Here is a 15487-nt window from a genome sequence, read left to right on the forward strand (position 1 = left end):
ATAAGAATTGGGGGACTGGGCAGGGAGCGTCTCTAAATGAATAAAATTTGGGTACTGGTCAGGGAGCGTCTGTAAATGGATAAGAACTGGGGACTGGGCAGGGAGTGTCTCTAAATGAATAAGATTTGGGGACTGGGCAGGGAGCGTCGATAAATGCTTAAGAATTGGGGACTGGTTCGGGAGCGTTTTTATATTCGTTCGTGGGATGTGGGCGTCGCTGGCTCGATCTCAGCTCGAGTAATGTGTCCAGTTCTGGGCACCAGGCTTTAGAAAGGACATCAAAGCTTCTGAGACAGTTCAGAGGAGATTTACCAGAATGATCCCAGAGATGCGGGGTTTCAGTTCTCTGGACAGGCTGGTGAAGCTGGGATTGTTCTCTTCAGAGTAGAGAAGGTTAAGGGAAGATTTAATAGAGGTGTTCAGAATCATGAAGGATTTTCATAGGGTAGAGAGGGAGAAACTGTTTCCACTGTCCTGGGGGTCAGTAACCAGAGGACACAGATTTAAAATAATTGGCCAAAAATGTCAAGGGGAGGTGAGGAGAGATCTTTTTACCCAGTAACTGATTCGGATTTGGAATGAATTGTCTGACAGGGTGGTGGAAACAGATTCAATTATAACTTTCATAAAGGAATTGGACAAATATTTCAAAGTGAAACTCTCCAGGATTATGGGGAAATAGGCAGGGGGTTGGACTAATTGCATCTTTTTGTCAGGGAGTCAGCAGAGGCACAATGGGGCCGAATGGCCTCCTTCTGTGCTGTATGATTCTATGAACATAAGAACGAGGAGCCGGAGTCGGCAAGTCAGCCACTCGAGCCTGCTCTGCCATTCAATACAATCATGGCTGATCTCATCACGGCAGTTCTTGTTTCTTGCCAGTAGATGTCACTTCACTCCAATACAGTGAAGTTTACAAATCTGACAGAGAAACAACAGGAAAGAATTGTCCCCATTATAGTGAATGTGTTGGATTTAGAAATACTAGGAGTGGAGACGAGTTATTACTTGTCTGCTCGATCCCCATAGCCCTGTAAAATTATTTCCTTCAAGTGCCCATTCAAATTCCTTTTGTAATCCTCGATTGTCTCCATTTCCACCGCCCTCGTGGGCAGCGAGTTACAGATCATCACCAATCAGTGTAAAAAAGTTCTTGCGCACATTCCCCCTGTACCTCCTGAACAAAACCTTCAATCTGTGTCCCCTAGTCCTTGTACTAATAGTTAACGGGAACAATGTTTCCTTGCCAACTTATTTAAAACTGTCAGAGCCGAAAACACATCTATCAATTCTCCCCTCACTCTCCTCTGATACAGGCAGAACAACCCTAGCTTTTCCAACCTAACCTTGTAACTAAAATCCTCCATCCCTGGATCCATTCTGGTGAATTTCCTCTGCATCCTCTCAAGGACGCTCACATTCTTTCTTCAGTGTGGTAAGCAAAACTGGAAGCAACACTCCAACTGGGGCCGAACCAGAGCTTTATAATGGTTCAGCATAACTTCCCTGCTTTGTCCTCAATGCCTCTATTTATAAAGCCCAAGATCCCATATGCTTTGCTAACCACTCTCGCAATATGTCTTGCCACCTTCAAAGGTTGATGCACATGAACCCCAAGTCCCTCTGTTCCAGCACACACTTTAGAACTGTGCCATTAAGTAAATATTGCCTCTCCCTATTCCTGATGCCAAAATACATCACCTCACACTTGTCACTATTAAAATCCATCTGCCACCTGTCTGCCCATTCTGCTAGCCTATCATTGTCCTGTTGCAGGCAGTTCATATCATCCTCACTGTTTGCCACTCCTCCAAGTTTGTTGTCATCGGGATATTTTGAAATTCTACTCAATATTCCAAGATCCAAGTCATTTATCTTTAGCAAAAAAAGCAGTGGTTCCAGCACTGACCCTTGGGAAACACCACTGTCGACTATCCTCCAGTCTGACAAAGAATAATTTCATAAGACTTGCTGTTTTCTATCCTTAAACCAATTTTCTATCCAATTGGACACTGACCCTCCTATACCACGAAACTCAATTTTGTAAACCCCCCTTTTATGTGGTACCTTGTCAAACGCTTCCTTAAAATCCATATAAACAACATCCACTGCATTCCCTTCATCAAGCTGCTCTGTTAGTTCATCAAAAAATGCAGTTAGATTAGTCAAGCATGAACTCCCATTTATAAATCCATGCTCACTCTACTTAATTAACTCAAACCTCTCCAAGTGACTGTTGATTTTTTACCCTGATTATTCTTTCTCAAACCTTACCCACCGCTGCTGTTCATCTAACTAGCCTGTAGTTACCCGGACTGTCCTTACACCCTTTCTTGAATAAGGGCGTCGCATTTGCCACTGTTTACTCCTGGCACCTCCCCCGTATCCAGGGAAGATTGGAAGATTATGGCAAACTCTTCCATTATCTGCATCCGCATTTCCTTTCGCAACCTGGGATGCCAGCCATCCAGACCAGGTGATTTATCTACCCTAAGCACAGCCAGCCTTTTCAGTACCTCCCTCTCTCAATTTGTACCCTCTCCATTGACACTACTCTCTTCACTTCGACTGATATTTTGTCAAATTCCACTTCCTTAGTGATCACTGATACAAAGTACTCATTAAGTAGATTAACATTGCCCTGCACCTCTAAGCTTATATTATCCTTTTTGTCCCTAATAGGCCCGACTCAACCTCTTACTACCCACTTATCATTTACATGCTGCTCGAAGATTTTTGGGTTTCCTTTCATGTTGATTGCCAGTCTATTCTCATAGAAATAGAGAATAAGCAAATATAGAAGATGTAAGTATTTCCCATCCTTGATGAGGTGGAACTTTCTTATGTTGTGGGTGGTAATGACTTGGCCCACGAGTGTGGTGGAAGCAGAGACAATCAATGATTTGAAAAGGAAATTAGATGGATACTTGAAGGAAAGAAACTTGCAGGAGGAAAGGGACTGAGCTGGTGAGTGGAACTGACTAGATTGCTCCGGGGAGAGCCAGCATGGACGTGATAGGCCAAACGACCACCTTCTATGCTGTAAATGACTCTGTGTTGTTTCTCAAATTCAATCCACTGGTGTTTGGTAAATAATTTCAAAGTAAATTGTGCAATTGGAAAATCAGAACCAAGGCAAGGGACGCATAAGGAAGCGAAATTGCTGAAACCCGGGATTGAACCAGGGACCTTTAGATCTTCAGTCTAACGCTCTCCCAACTGAGCTATTTGAGCCCTACATTAACAGTGGCTTGGTGTCCTTGTTTTGGAAGAAAATACATACATTGAAGTTTTCCAAAAAATTAAAGAACACAACATGTGAGTAATATTCCCCATTGCTTTCTCAGTACTGATGGATTGTGAAGCGGGAGACAGCCAGAAGTGCCACTGAGCCGCACAGACCCTGAGCTGAGAATGAAATGAGATCAAATTCAATCTTTCATGGAGAGATGCTGCTGAGAGGTAAGAGTCCTGAATCAAAGCGAGACTTGCTCATTTCAAACACTCCCTGTACTCTCTGCTCATGAAGCCTTAAAAAAGGGAAAAACAGAATGGCACTCAAACTCACAACCCTGCCATTAAAAGTCTCATATTCGACTGACAGAACTGTCACTTCTACTCGGTCTCTTATTGGATGGATGCAACTCCAACGCAGGGGTGGCATTCCACTCCTCCCATGGGTCCACATGTCAGACTGAGTTCCATGTTGTCGACTCAAGCAAAGGAAATCTGCTCACTTCCAAAACTATCAGCGAATTGAAGCTGATTACGATCAACATCATCAGAGGTCAGAACTACCTGGTGAAAGAAGACACCCTGAAGAAGGATCCACAATTATTCAAAGGCATCGACAAAGTGAAAAACAAGAAAATCGATGAGTCAATGCAAGCCAAACAACAGAAACACTGAAGAATTCCATTCCATTCCAGTCCAGAACCCAGTCCTGTTGTTTTTGGAGTCAGGTCACAATTACAACAACAACTTTATATTCCCACTTGGCGATCTGTACATTTAGTTAATTACAATTTTGTCAACAAGCTCTTTGAATCCAGTTGTCTGGTCCTCAAGCCAGCTCTCAATGGAAGTCAATTCCACCTTCTGCAAGGCTGAAACCAATAGATAACCTTAATCTAAAAATGCCAGCAGACCAGGGCTCGTCCAGGACTTGAATCCGGGATCTCTCGCATGTTAATTAACCATACTCTCTCAGCGAGAATCATACCCCTAGACCAACGAGCCACTGGCAGGTCAGGTTTTATTAGCTGCTGTGGAATTTCACTGGAACCCCCCAGCCAATCATCCATTTTTTTTCAGATCAACGCAATATCCTGCAAATGCTGAAATAAAAACAGAAAGTGCTGGAAATGTTCAGCAGCTCTGGCAGCATCTGTGCTGTGAGAAACACAGTTAACGTTTCAGGGCACTCACCTTTTGTTTCAGCCATCCTTTCAGACTGCTTCTGTCCATCCAATCTCACTTTCTATTCTATCCACATTCTAACCATTCACTACGTTACTACATTTTTCATGAATTCCTCATTTCTTTTATTAATGACAATTTTGTATTTCTGGCCTTTGCTTCAGACACCACCACAAGTGGAATCATGTCTCCATCTACCCAATCAAACCACTTCGCTGTATCCTCACATTGCAATGTTTCTTTAACCCTGACAGACTGTGGAGTTTCTGCTGCTTGATTGCAGTTCTTGGTTCTTTTTTTTTATTTCCAAAATATACTTTTTTCATAAACATCTGTAAAAATTACATTGCCAGACAGTTTCCAAACAGCACCAAAAAATACAAACATTGCAAGGGAGATCAGTTTCCTTCAATACTGTCATGAGTTTCTTCCCAACCCTTCCGTTTCACAATTGTCATGTCAATTACAGTTTTACATTTACAGCAATTGAGAATATTAACGATACAGTTCGAGGGGATTCCCATGGATCTAGCCCCTCAGTCCAGCTTGGTGGGGGAACCTTACACTGTGGTCTTTCCCCATTGAGCCTTTGCTGCGGCTGCCCCAAGCTTTAGTGCGTCCCTCAGCACGTAGTCCTGGACCTTGGAATGTGCCAGTCTGCAACATTCGGTGGTGGACAACTCTTTGCGCTGGAAGACTAGCAAGTTTCGGGCAGACCAAAGGGCGTCTTTCACCGAATTGATAGTCCTCCAGCAGCAGTTGATGTTTGTCTCGGTGTGCGTCCCTGGGAACAGCCCGGAGAGCACAGACTCCTGTGTTACAGAGCTGCTTGGGATGAACCTTGACAAAAACCACTGTATCTCTTTCCACACCTGCTTTGCAAAGGCACATTCCAGGAGGAGGTGGGCGACCGTCTCTTCCCCACCACAGCCAACGCGGGGGCACTGTGCGGAGGGGGCGAGACTTCGGGTGTGCATGAAGTATCTGACGGGGAGGGCCCTTCTCACCACCAGCCAAGCTACGTCTTGGTGCTTGTTTGAAAGTTCTGGTGATGAGGCATTCCGCCAAATGACTTTTACGGTCTGCTCGGGGAACCATCCGACAGGATCCACCGTTTCCTTTGCAGTTCTTGCTTCCCGCCAGTAGATGTCACCTCACTCCAATACAGTGAAGTTTACAAATCTGAGAGAGACACAACAGGAAATAATTGTTCACATTATAGTGAATGTGTGGGATTTAGAAATACTAGGAGTGGAGACGAGTTATTATTGCACTCTGCTATTACATCTTTTATAATGGACTCCAGCATTTTCCCCACGACTGATGTCAGGCTAACCGGTATATAATTCGCTGTTTTCTTTCTGCCTCTTTTTTTAAATAGCGGAGTTACATTAACTACCGTCCAATCCATTGGAACTGTTCCAGAGTCGATAGAATTTTGAAAAAAGACCAGAAATGCATCTGCTATTTCAAGGGCCACTTCCTTAAGTACTCTGGGATGTAGATTATCAGGCCCTGGGGATTTATCGGCCTTCAATCCCATCAATTTCCCAAACATTCCCTACTAATACTGATTTCATACAGTTCCTCCTTCTCACTAGACCCTATGTTCTCCAACATTTCTGGGAGATAATTTGTATCCTCCTTTGTGAAGACAGATCCAAAGTATGTATTTAATTGGTCTGTCATTTCTTTGTTCCCCATTATAAATTCCCCCGTTTCTGACTGTAAGGGGCCCACATTTGTCTTCACTAATCTTTTTCTCTACACATATCTATAGAAGCTTTTACAGTCAGTTTTTATGTTCTCTGCTAGCTTACTCTCATACTCTATTTCCCCCTTCTGAATCAATCCTTTTGTCCTCCTCTGCTAAATTCCAAACTGCTCACAATCTTCAGGTTTGCTGCTTGTTCTGGCCATTTTATATTTCTCCTCCTTGCATCTAATACTTTCCTTAATTTCTTTTGTATGCCACAGTTGAGACACGCTTCCTGTTTTACTTTTGCACAGACAGGAATGAACAATTGTTGTAATTCATCCATGCGCTCTTTAAATGCTAGCCATTGCCTATCCACTGTCAACCCTTTAAGTAACGTTCCCCAATCTATCATAGCCAACTCCCGCCTCATACCTTCATAGTTTCCTTTGTTTAGATTCAGGACCCGAGTCTCGGAATCAACTCTCTCACTCTCCATCTTAATGAAGAATTTTATCATTTTATGGGCGCATTTCCCCAAGGGACCCCACACAACAAGATTGTTAACTAATCCTTTCTCATTACACAATACCCAGTCCAGGATGGCCTGTTCTCTAGAGGTGTTATACACCTCTATCAATTCCCCACTCAATCTCCTTTGATATTGGCAGAATAATCCTAGCTTTTCCAACCTAACCTTGTAACTAAAATCCCCCATCCCTGGATCCATTCTGGTAAATCGCCTCTGCGTCCTCTCAAGGACCCTCACATTCTTTCTAAAGTCTGCTGAGCAGAACTGGAAGCAACACTCCAATTGGGGCCTAACCAGAGTTTTATAATGGTTCAGCATAACTTCCCTGCTTTTCTACTCAATGCCTCTATTTATAAAGCCCAAGATCCCATATGCTTTGCTAACCACTCTCGCAATATGTCTTGCCACCTTCAAAGATTGATGCACATGAACCCCAAGTCCCTCTATTCCAGCACACTCTTTAGAACTGTGCCATTAAGTATATATTGCCTCTCCCTATTCCTTTACATCACCTCACACCTGTCACTATTAAATTCCATCTGCCACCTGTCTGCCCATTCTGCTAGCCCATCACTGTCCTGTTGCAGGCAGTTCATATCATCCTCACTGTTTGCCACTCCTCCAAGTTTGGTGTCATCGGCATATTTTGAGATTCTACTCTGTATTCCAAGATCCAAGTCACTTACCTTTAGCAAAAAAAGCAGTGGTTCTAGCACTGACCCTTGGGGAACACCACTGTCGACTATCCTCCAGTCTGACAAAGAACCATTTAATAAGACTCGCTGTTTTCTGTCCTGAAAACAATTTTCTATCCAATTGGACACTGACCCTCCTATACCACGAACCTCAGTTTTGTTAACCGCCCTTTTATGTGGTACCTTGTCAAACGCTTCCTTAAAATCCATATAAACAACATCCACTGCATTCCCTGCATCAACCTGCTCTGTTAGTGCATCAAAAAATGCAGTTAGATTAGTCAAGCATGAACTCCCATTTATAAATCCATGCTCACTCTCCTTAATTAACTCAAACCTCTCCAAGTGACTGTTGATTTTTTACCCTGATTATTCTTTCTAAAACCTTACCCACCGCTGCTGTTAATCTAACTAGCCTGTAGTTACCCAGACAGTCCTTACACCCTTTCTTGAATAAAGGTGTTGCATTTGCCACTGTTTAATCCTCTGGCACCTCCCCCGTATCCAGGGAAGATTGGAAGATTATAGCAAGCCCTTCCGTTATCTGCATCCGCATTTCCTTTCGCAACCTGGGATGTGAGCCATCCGGACCAGGTGATTTATCTACCCTAAGCACAGCCAGCCTTTTTAGTACCTCCCTCTCCTAATTTGTACTCTCTCCATTGCCTCTACTCTCTTCACTTCGACTGATATTTTGTCAAATTCCACTTCCTTAGTGATCACTGATACAAAGTACTCATTAAGTAGATTAACATTGCCCTGCACCTCTAAGCTTATATTATCCTTTTTGTCCCGAATAGGCCCGACTCAACCTCTTACTACCCACTTATCATTTACATGCTGCTCGAAGAGTTTTGGGTTCCCTTTCATGTTGACTGCCAGTCTATTCTCATAGAAATAGAGAATAAGCAAATATAGAAGATATAAGTATTTCCCATCCTTGATGAGGTGGAATTTTTTATGTTGTGGGTGGTAATGTCTTGGCCCACGAGTGTGGTGGAAGCAGAGACAATCGATGATTTGAAAAGGAAATTGGATGGATACTTGAAGGAAAGAAACTTGCAGGAGGAAAGGGATCGAGCTGGTGAGTGGAACTGACTAGATTGCTCCGGGGAGAGCCAGCATGGACGTGATAGGCCAAATGACCACCTTCTGTGCTGTAAATGACTCTGTGTTGTTTTTCAAATCCAATCCACTGGTGCTTGGGAAATAATTTCAAAGTAAATTGTGCAACTGGAAAATCAGAACCAAGGCAAGGGACACATAAGGAAGTGAAATTGTTGAAACCCGGGATTGAACCAGGGACCTTTAAATCTTCAATCTAACGCTCTCCCAACTGAGCTATTTCAACCCTACATTAACAGTGGCTTGGTGTCCTTGTTTTGGAAGAAAATACATACATTCAAGTTTTCCAAAAAATTAAAGAACACAACATGTGAGTAATATTCCCCATTGCTTTCTCAGTACTGATGGATTGTGAAGCGGGAGACAGCCAGAAGTGCCACTGAGCCGCACAGACCCCGAGCTGAGAATGAAATGAGATCAAATTCAATCTTTCATAGTGAGATGCTGCAGAGAGGTCAGAGTCCTGAATCAAAGCGAGACTCGCTCATTTCAAACACTCCCTGTACTCTCTGCTCATGAAGCCTTAAAAAAGGGAAAAACAGAATGGCACTCAAACTCACAACCCTGCCATTAAAAGTCTCATATTCGACTGACAGAACTGTCACTTCTACTCGGTCTCTTATTGGATGGATGCAACTCCAACGCAGGGGTGGCATTCAAATCCTCCCATGGGTCCACATGTCAGACTGAGTTCCATGTTGTAGACTCAAGCAAAGGAAATCTGCTCAGTTCCAAAACTATCAGCGAATTGAAGCTGATTACGATCAACATCATCAGAGGTCAGAACTACCTGGTGAAAGAAGACACTCTGAAGAAGGATCCACAATTATTCAAAGGCATCGACAAAGTGAAAAACAAGAAAAACAAGAAAATCAATAAGCAAGATGCTGGAGAGAGTTAAGAATCACAGAATCATAGAATGTTGAGCGCACAGAAAGAGGCCACTTGGCCCATCATGTCTGTGGCGGCTGAAAAATGATCCACCTGTTCTAATCCCACCTTCCAGCATTTGGTCCGTAGCCCTGCAGATTACGGCACTTGAGGTGATTATCCAGACTCCTTTTGGATGAGTTGAGGGTTTCTGTCTCAACCACCCTTTCAGGCAGTGAGTTCCACACCCACACCATCCTCTGGGTGAAAAGGTTTTTCCTCGTCTCCCCTCTAATTTTTCTACCAATCACTTTAAATCTATGCCCCCTCGTCACTGACCTCTCTGCTAAGGTGAATAGACCTTGCACTTCCACTCTATTTAGACCGCTCAAAATTTTGTACATTTCAATCAGATCTCCTCTCAGCCTTCTCTGTTCCAAGGAGAACAGCCCCAGCCTATCCAGTCTTTCCTCATAGCTGCATTTTTCCAGTCCTGGCAACATCCTTGTAAATCTCCTCTGTATCTTCTCTGGTGCAATTGCATCCTTTCTGTAATGAGGTGTCCAGAACTGCACACAGAACTCAAGTTGTAGCCTAACCCATGAGTTATACAGTTGCAGCATAAGCTCGCTGCTCTTGTATTCTATACCTCGGCTAACAAAGGAAAGGATTCCATCTGCCTTCTTAACCACCTTATCGACCTGTCCTGCCATCTTCAGGGATCTGTGGACATTCAATCCAAGGTCTCTCACTTCCTCTATACTTCTCAGTATCGTGTATTCTGTTGCCTTGTTTGACCTCCCCAAATGCATCACCTCACACTTCTCCAGGTTGAATTCCATTTGCCACTTTTCTGCCCACTTGACCAAACCATCAATATCTTCCTGCAGCCTACAGCTATCCTCCTCATTATCTACCTCATGGCCAATCTTTGTGTCGTCTGCAAAGGTCTTGATCATGCCCCCTGCTTCCAAATCGCTAATATGTACCACAAAAAGCAGGGGACCTGGTACTGAGCCCTGCAGAACACCACTGGAAACAGCCCTTCGGTCGCTAAAACACCCGTCAACAATTACCCTTTGTTTCCTGCCACTGAGCTAATTTTGTATCCACCTTACTGCATTTCCCTGTATCCCATAGGTTTTTATTTTTTTAACCAGTCTGCCATGTGGGACCTTGTCAAATGCCTTGCTAACATCCATGTGGGACACGTCAGTTGCACTACCCTCATTTATCTTCCTTGTTACTTCTTCAAAAAATTCCATCAAGTTGGTCAAACAAGATCTTCGCTTAAAAATCCATGCTGACTATCCTTGATTAACCTGTGCTTTTCGAACTGACAGTTTATTCTGTCTCTCAGAATAGGTTCCAGTTATTGGGCCATGACTGAGGTTAGTCTGACTGGCCTGTAATTACTCGGTCTTTCCTTCGCTCCCTTTTTCAACAGAGGTTCAACCTCTTTTGTAGCAGACTACTGTAAATTTCACAATTCGCATGGGAAAAAGTATTAAATACTTCACTTACAAGTTCTAATGTTACTGGCGAAATGAGGGCTTATGTATGATTTGAACCCAGGACCTCACACAAATACACAGCAGGAATTCTGCTCCTTTACCAAAAAGCCATCTCCTTTATAGAGATGTAAATATGTAATATTGGAAGAGTGGAGGACTTGGGACCAGGACAGTGACTTTGACTTTTCTGCCTCTCTTCCAAATTCTGCAAGGTTCCATACAGACAATTAATGAACTGTCAGGGTGTTACTTTATTCCATTCTTCTTCTTCTTCTTCTTCTTCTTAGGCAGTCCCTCGGGAACGAGAATGATTTTCTTCCACTTCAGGGTTCTGGGTCCTGTGACTAGATGTCTACTTAAATCGCAGAGAAATTAAACACTTTTCAATTTGTCTCACGACATAAATAGCAACATTTGCAGATATTTCACAGCTGTATGATTGGATGCTGCTAACGTTGTTTCACTCAGTACACATGGTACCTTAATGTTGCAATAAATATTATAATATCTATTCAGGTAACTGTCATCCCACAGCTGCAAAATTTCACTGGTTCAACATTCTCATCAAATACTAAAGCATTCCACAAAGCAAGGCTCACAAATTCAACACCAGTTTCTCTTTTGGAGTCTCTCTGGTGTAATCTGATCTCTGATAGATTACTGGTGATCATCCTCCACATGAGCAGTCGTCCTAATCCCATGTACCTGTCCTGTTCCCACCTCCCTTTCCTGTATACACAACAGAATTCCATACTGCTGATATATGCTGGTAAACACTTTCCTTGTTGTATGAAACTGTGATTACAGTGGAAATCCGCAAGAGAGGAAGCTATTGTTGGCACCTTTAACTCTGCAGCCAGTGACCAGAAGAATTTTCACTCCTGAACGAGGACTGTTTCAATTTCCTTTTGGAAGATCACATCATCACATGAAGGAAGTGAAGTGTTTTTGTATCACAGTGACCACAGAGGAGTTTTAAAACAAACTATTAAATTATGAATTCATATTTTATTTTGAATGCTACATTGGAGGTTAATTTCACAGACAGTCCTGCAGTTTATGATTTGTGTGAAATCAGTGAGATTGTGAGTTGGGTCGACCCCTCCCTATCAGAGTCACCAGGACAAAGGGAGTGTTTAGTCATCGACATCTTGCTCAGTTCAGCATTTTGGTGGCTGGCTCTTGAACTCACACCGTCTCCTGACAGTGACAGGAGTAAACAAGTCATCGCTGAGGATTTCAAGTGCTATTTAAAGATTAATCACCTTTTACTGTTCACTTACTGCTGGAGGTTTGAAGAGGACATTTGAAACACATTGGGAGACTTTCTGGGAAACTTTGTCAAGACTTCACCAACACTCTGTCAGCATTTACTCGGGAAATACTCTGAGGATTTCACCTATAAAGAGTAAGTGCTGTGTTACTCCACCTTATTGGAAACTTTATAGGAATCAGCAGGAGAAAGGGAGCGTTTGGTCATTGACATCTTGCTCGGTCTGCAGGAGGAATGGGAGGAGGACACGAGGCCAGGCTGAGCAGCACCAGCCGCGGCAGGAGAGAAGGACAGGAGAGACAGGAGAGGGAGGTGGACTCCTTCTCCTCTAAGTACAGGACATTCCTCCTCCTTTGGACCTCCTCCATCAAGACCTCCAGTACTGTATCTGTGAACCTGTGCCTTCGTTCCCTCAGTCCCTGAGTGATCCTGAAACATGCTGCTGTGTGTCAGACAGCACACTTCACACCTTCAGTGGAAATGTGTGTGTGGAACCCACTTATACTGCACCAAGAACATTGCTTCAAATCAGCACTCGAATGATGAACTGCAGCTTTCTGTTTTCATGCCTCCAGGCAATTTCAAATTATGGTCATCAGAATGTTGTGTGAAAACCAGATTTCAAACAGGCGAGTCTTATTATCACAGCACCCGTATCCCAAAATCACCAGCTGGAATTTCCTTCTGAAAACCACCCACTTCTGGGAGCTGGTCTGGCAAGTGAAGTGGGACACGGCCCCTCAGCAAAACTCCACATCAGAAGTGACCACTGGGATTTCTGCCATGATTTCCCTCTCTGAGCCTCTGTAACTCTGATCATTTTGTGACAGTGCACCCACCAGAATCAAATGACTGGAGCGACGGGAGAGAAATGGCTAAATGTGAACACACAGTGGGCTAATTCTGGATCAGGGATTTACCAGGAGTTATGGCAATGATGATGAAACAGCAGTTTCTGAGCAGTCAAGGCTACGTTGTCAGAATGCCAGCTATGGAAGCAGTAACTGTTGTCACTGTAGAAGTGACCAGAGCTCTTCTACCCTCCTCCTAATGTCTGGTTGGCAGCTACATTGATCTCCCGGACGGCCAGTGCCCAGGGTCTTCCTCACTTCATGTGTTGCCTCCCTCATTGTGTTGTCGGTGTGAGTTCTGGACTCCTCCAATTGTCCCGTCATCTGCACCAGGAGAGAAGAGACTGTCTCCACAGCCTGTGTGTGAGACCAATGCTCATCAATCATTGATCTTTACCAGCCGAGGCCTCGGAGATCTTGCTCTTGGAATCCTCAGCTGAGACCTCCTGCTTCTGTCACTCCCGGGGGAGAGACAGATTTCTCCTCAATGTTATCCCCAGTTCCTCCTGCTCACTGCTGCTCTGTGTCAGGAATACTGCCTCCCTGAATGGGTTTGAAGATTCACCAATAGTTACAATAACACAACAGAATATTTATTTAATTACAATCCATACATTTACAAATGTGTAGGTCATGTTGAAAGAATGATCAGTTTGTTGTTCTGAAGAGGAGGAGGTGGAGGAGGATCGAGGTCTGTGTCTTTAGGTTTCATTCTGGTGGGGGACAGCAGCAGTTCATTACACAGCTCGTCCACCAGGTAACCCACCGGGCGGGTCAGACACGTTCCAGCTGCTGCAGGAGTAAAGTTGAAAAGGTCACGCGTGTTCTCGGAGCTGCTCCTGCTCATTATTGAAGAATAACTCACAATCCATGGTATAGGAATTGATCTTTCTCTGATCAATGGTTTTGTTTCTGAGAGTGAATCACAGCAGAGAGAATTCACAGCTAAATTTCAAACATCTATAAGTAGGGATTTGTGTGTCAATAGTGTGGAGACACTAAAGATCCCTTTGAATCAGACAATTATAGAGACGGAGCTGAATACATGGAAAGAAATGGAGGATGGGAACAGATGATGAACCTCTGCAAATTCAACAAGGGGGTTGTTCTGCTGCCAGAGCAATGGTGGAATATGCTGGTCCCAGTCTGCCTGGTATTGTGGAGCAGCTGGCTTCTCACATCCTTAAGATCCAACACTGTCAGGCAGTCACTGTGACTGTCTTCCTTGGAGAAGTGATAAAAGCTCCACAGGTTTCGAAGCATCTTAAACTAACTGCTGTGATAGGTATCTGAGGAAGTCCATGTAACTCCCATTGGGCTCCTCTAGATATCTATGAGGAAGCCTCGGCAGATCCAGTAAGTGGCAAGATCATCCACAGTGTTGACCTACAAGATCTGATGATCTCCTCACTCTTTCCATCCAAGTGCAACAATAAGTGAACCAGTTTGGAATGGACCTGTTGGTAGAAGAAAGATCTTCACCCTCAGATTCCACTTGGTCAAGTTTCCCAACACATTGGAACATTTCCACCTGTACTTTCTCACACCTTCCCTCAAAGAGTGACTGAATTCTGCTGCGGATTGTATCGACAAAGGGTGGATTAGTATTTTCTCTCAACTGAATCATGTATGACAGCACCTCAAGCATTAGCATCTCTTTGTTCTGCTTATTCCTCAACAGGTTAATGATTGAGTCCAGCACCCTCCAAAACCATCCAACATCTCCAAAGGTCATGTTCTCCAGGCCCCTGACACACTGCAATGAGAGAAGCAAACAGCAAATACCTCAACAATCTGCTCACCAGAGTGATTGTGAGTGGTTGCGAAGAGGATGGAAGGACAGCAAGTGACAATATTAGCTTGCCCAGCGGAGACAGAAATTGATGAAACCTGGTGGTGTTTGGTGGATCTCCCAGCTCCAAAACTTGAACAGAGACAGGGAATGAGGCCACCGTTCCCTTCTGCACCCCCTTTATCTTCTCCGACTTCGGAGCACCAAACCTACATGGTTCAAGTGGTGACTGAGGTAACTGCAGCAGCCCCGACAGTGTCTCTAGTTGAAATTAGCTAACTCAATCAAGAGTGGGAATCAAGCCTGAGATCCTCTGGTTCATATGGTTGAATGTCAGGTGAACGGCAGTGCCTTTACCACTAGACCATTGGGAGAACTTGACAAAATGCATTTCTAAATTAAAACGTGCAATTTGTTTTCAGCAGCTTAAAAAACACAGATTTAGTTTATTTTCACAATTCCCTGTCTGGTTTTTACACAAATGCACTGAGTTCCCATTGAGCCTTGAGGATAGAGTGTAATTAGTCTACAAAAGCAGACAGGTCAAATGGCTACTGATTGGGACAATCCGATTAATGTCATTTGAGAATTATAATAACTTAAATCTCTGGGAAGGAGAGGAACTTATTACACTGGGTTTTTAAAAATCCACAATATAAGTGATTATGTTTGTAAACAGTTTCAAAGCAGCTGTTTACAGAAGTTAAAGGAACTCGGTTA

At 43.6% G+C, this 15487-nt stretch overlaps 2 non-coding genes across 2 annotated transcripts; both read right to left on the minus strand.

The window, feature by feature from the left end:
* Positions 1–3161: 3161 nt before the first annotated feature.
* On the minus strand, positions 3162–3234 carry trnaf-gaa (transfer RNA phenylalanine (anticodon GAA)). Its single transcript has one exon. It is a non-coding gene; the product is annotated as a tRNA-Phe (tRNA).
* Positions 3235–8620: 5386 nt separating this feature from the next.
* Positions 8621–8693, minus strand: trnaf-gaa (transfer RNA phenylalanine (anticodon GAA)). The gene has a single exon. It is a non-coding gene; the product is annotated as a tRNA-Phe (tRNA).
* Positions 8694–15487: the final 6794 nt, after the last annotated feature.

Source organism: Heterodontus francisci, chromosome 35 (assembly GCF_036365525.1).
Source record: "Heterodontus francisci isolate sHetFra1 chromosome 35, sHetFra1.hap1, whole genome shotgun sequence".
Classification (NCBI taxonomy): Eukaryota; Metazoa; Chordata; class Chondrichthyes; order Heterodontiformes; family Heterodontidae; genus Heterodontus; species Heterodontus francisci.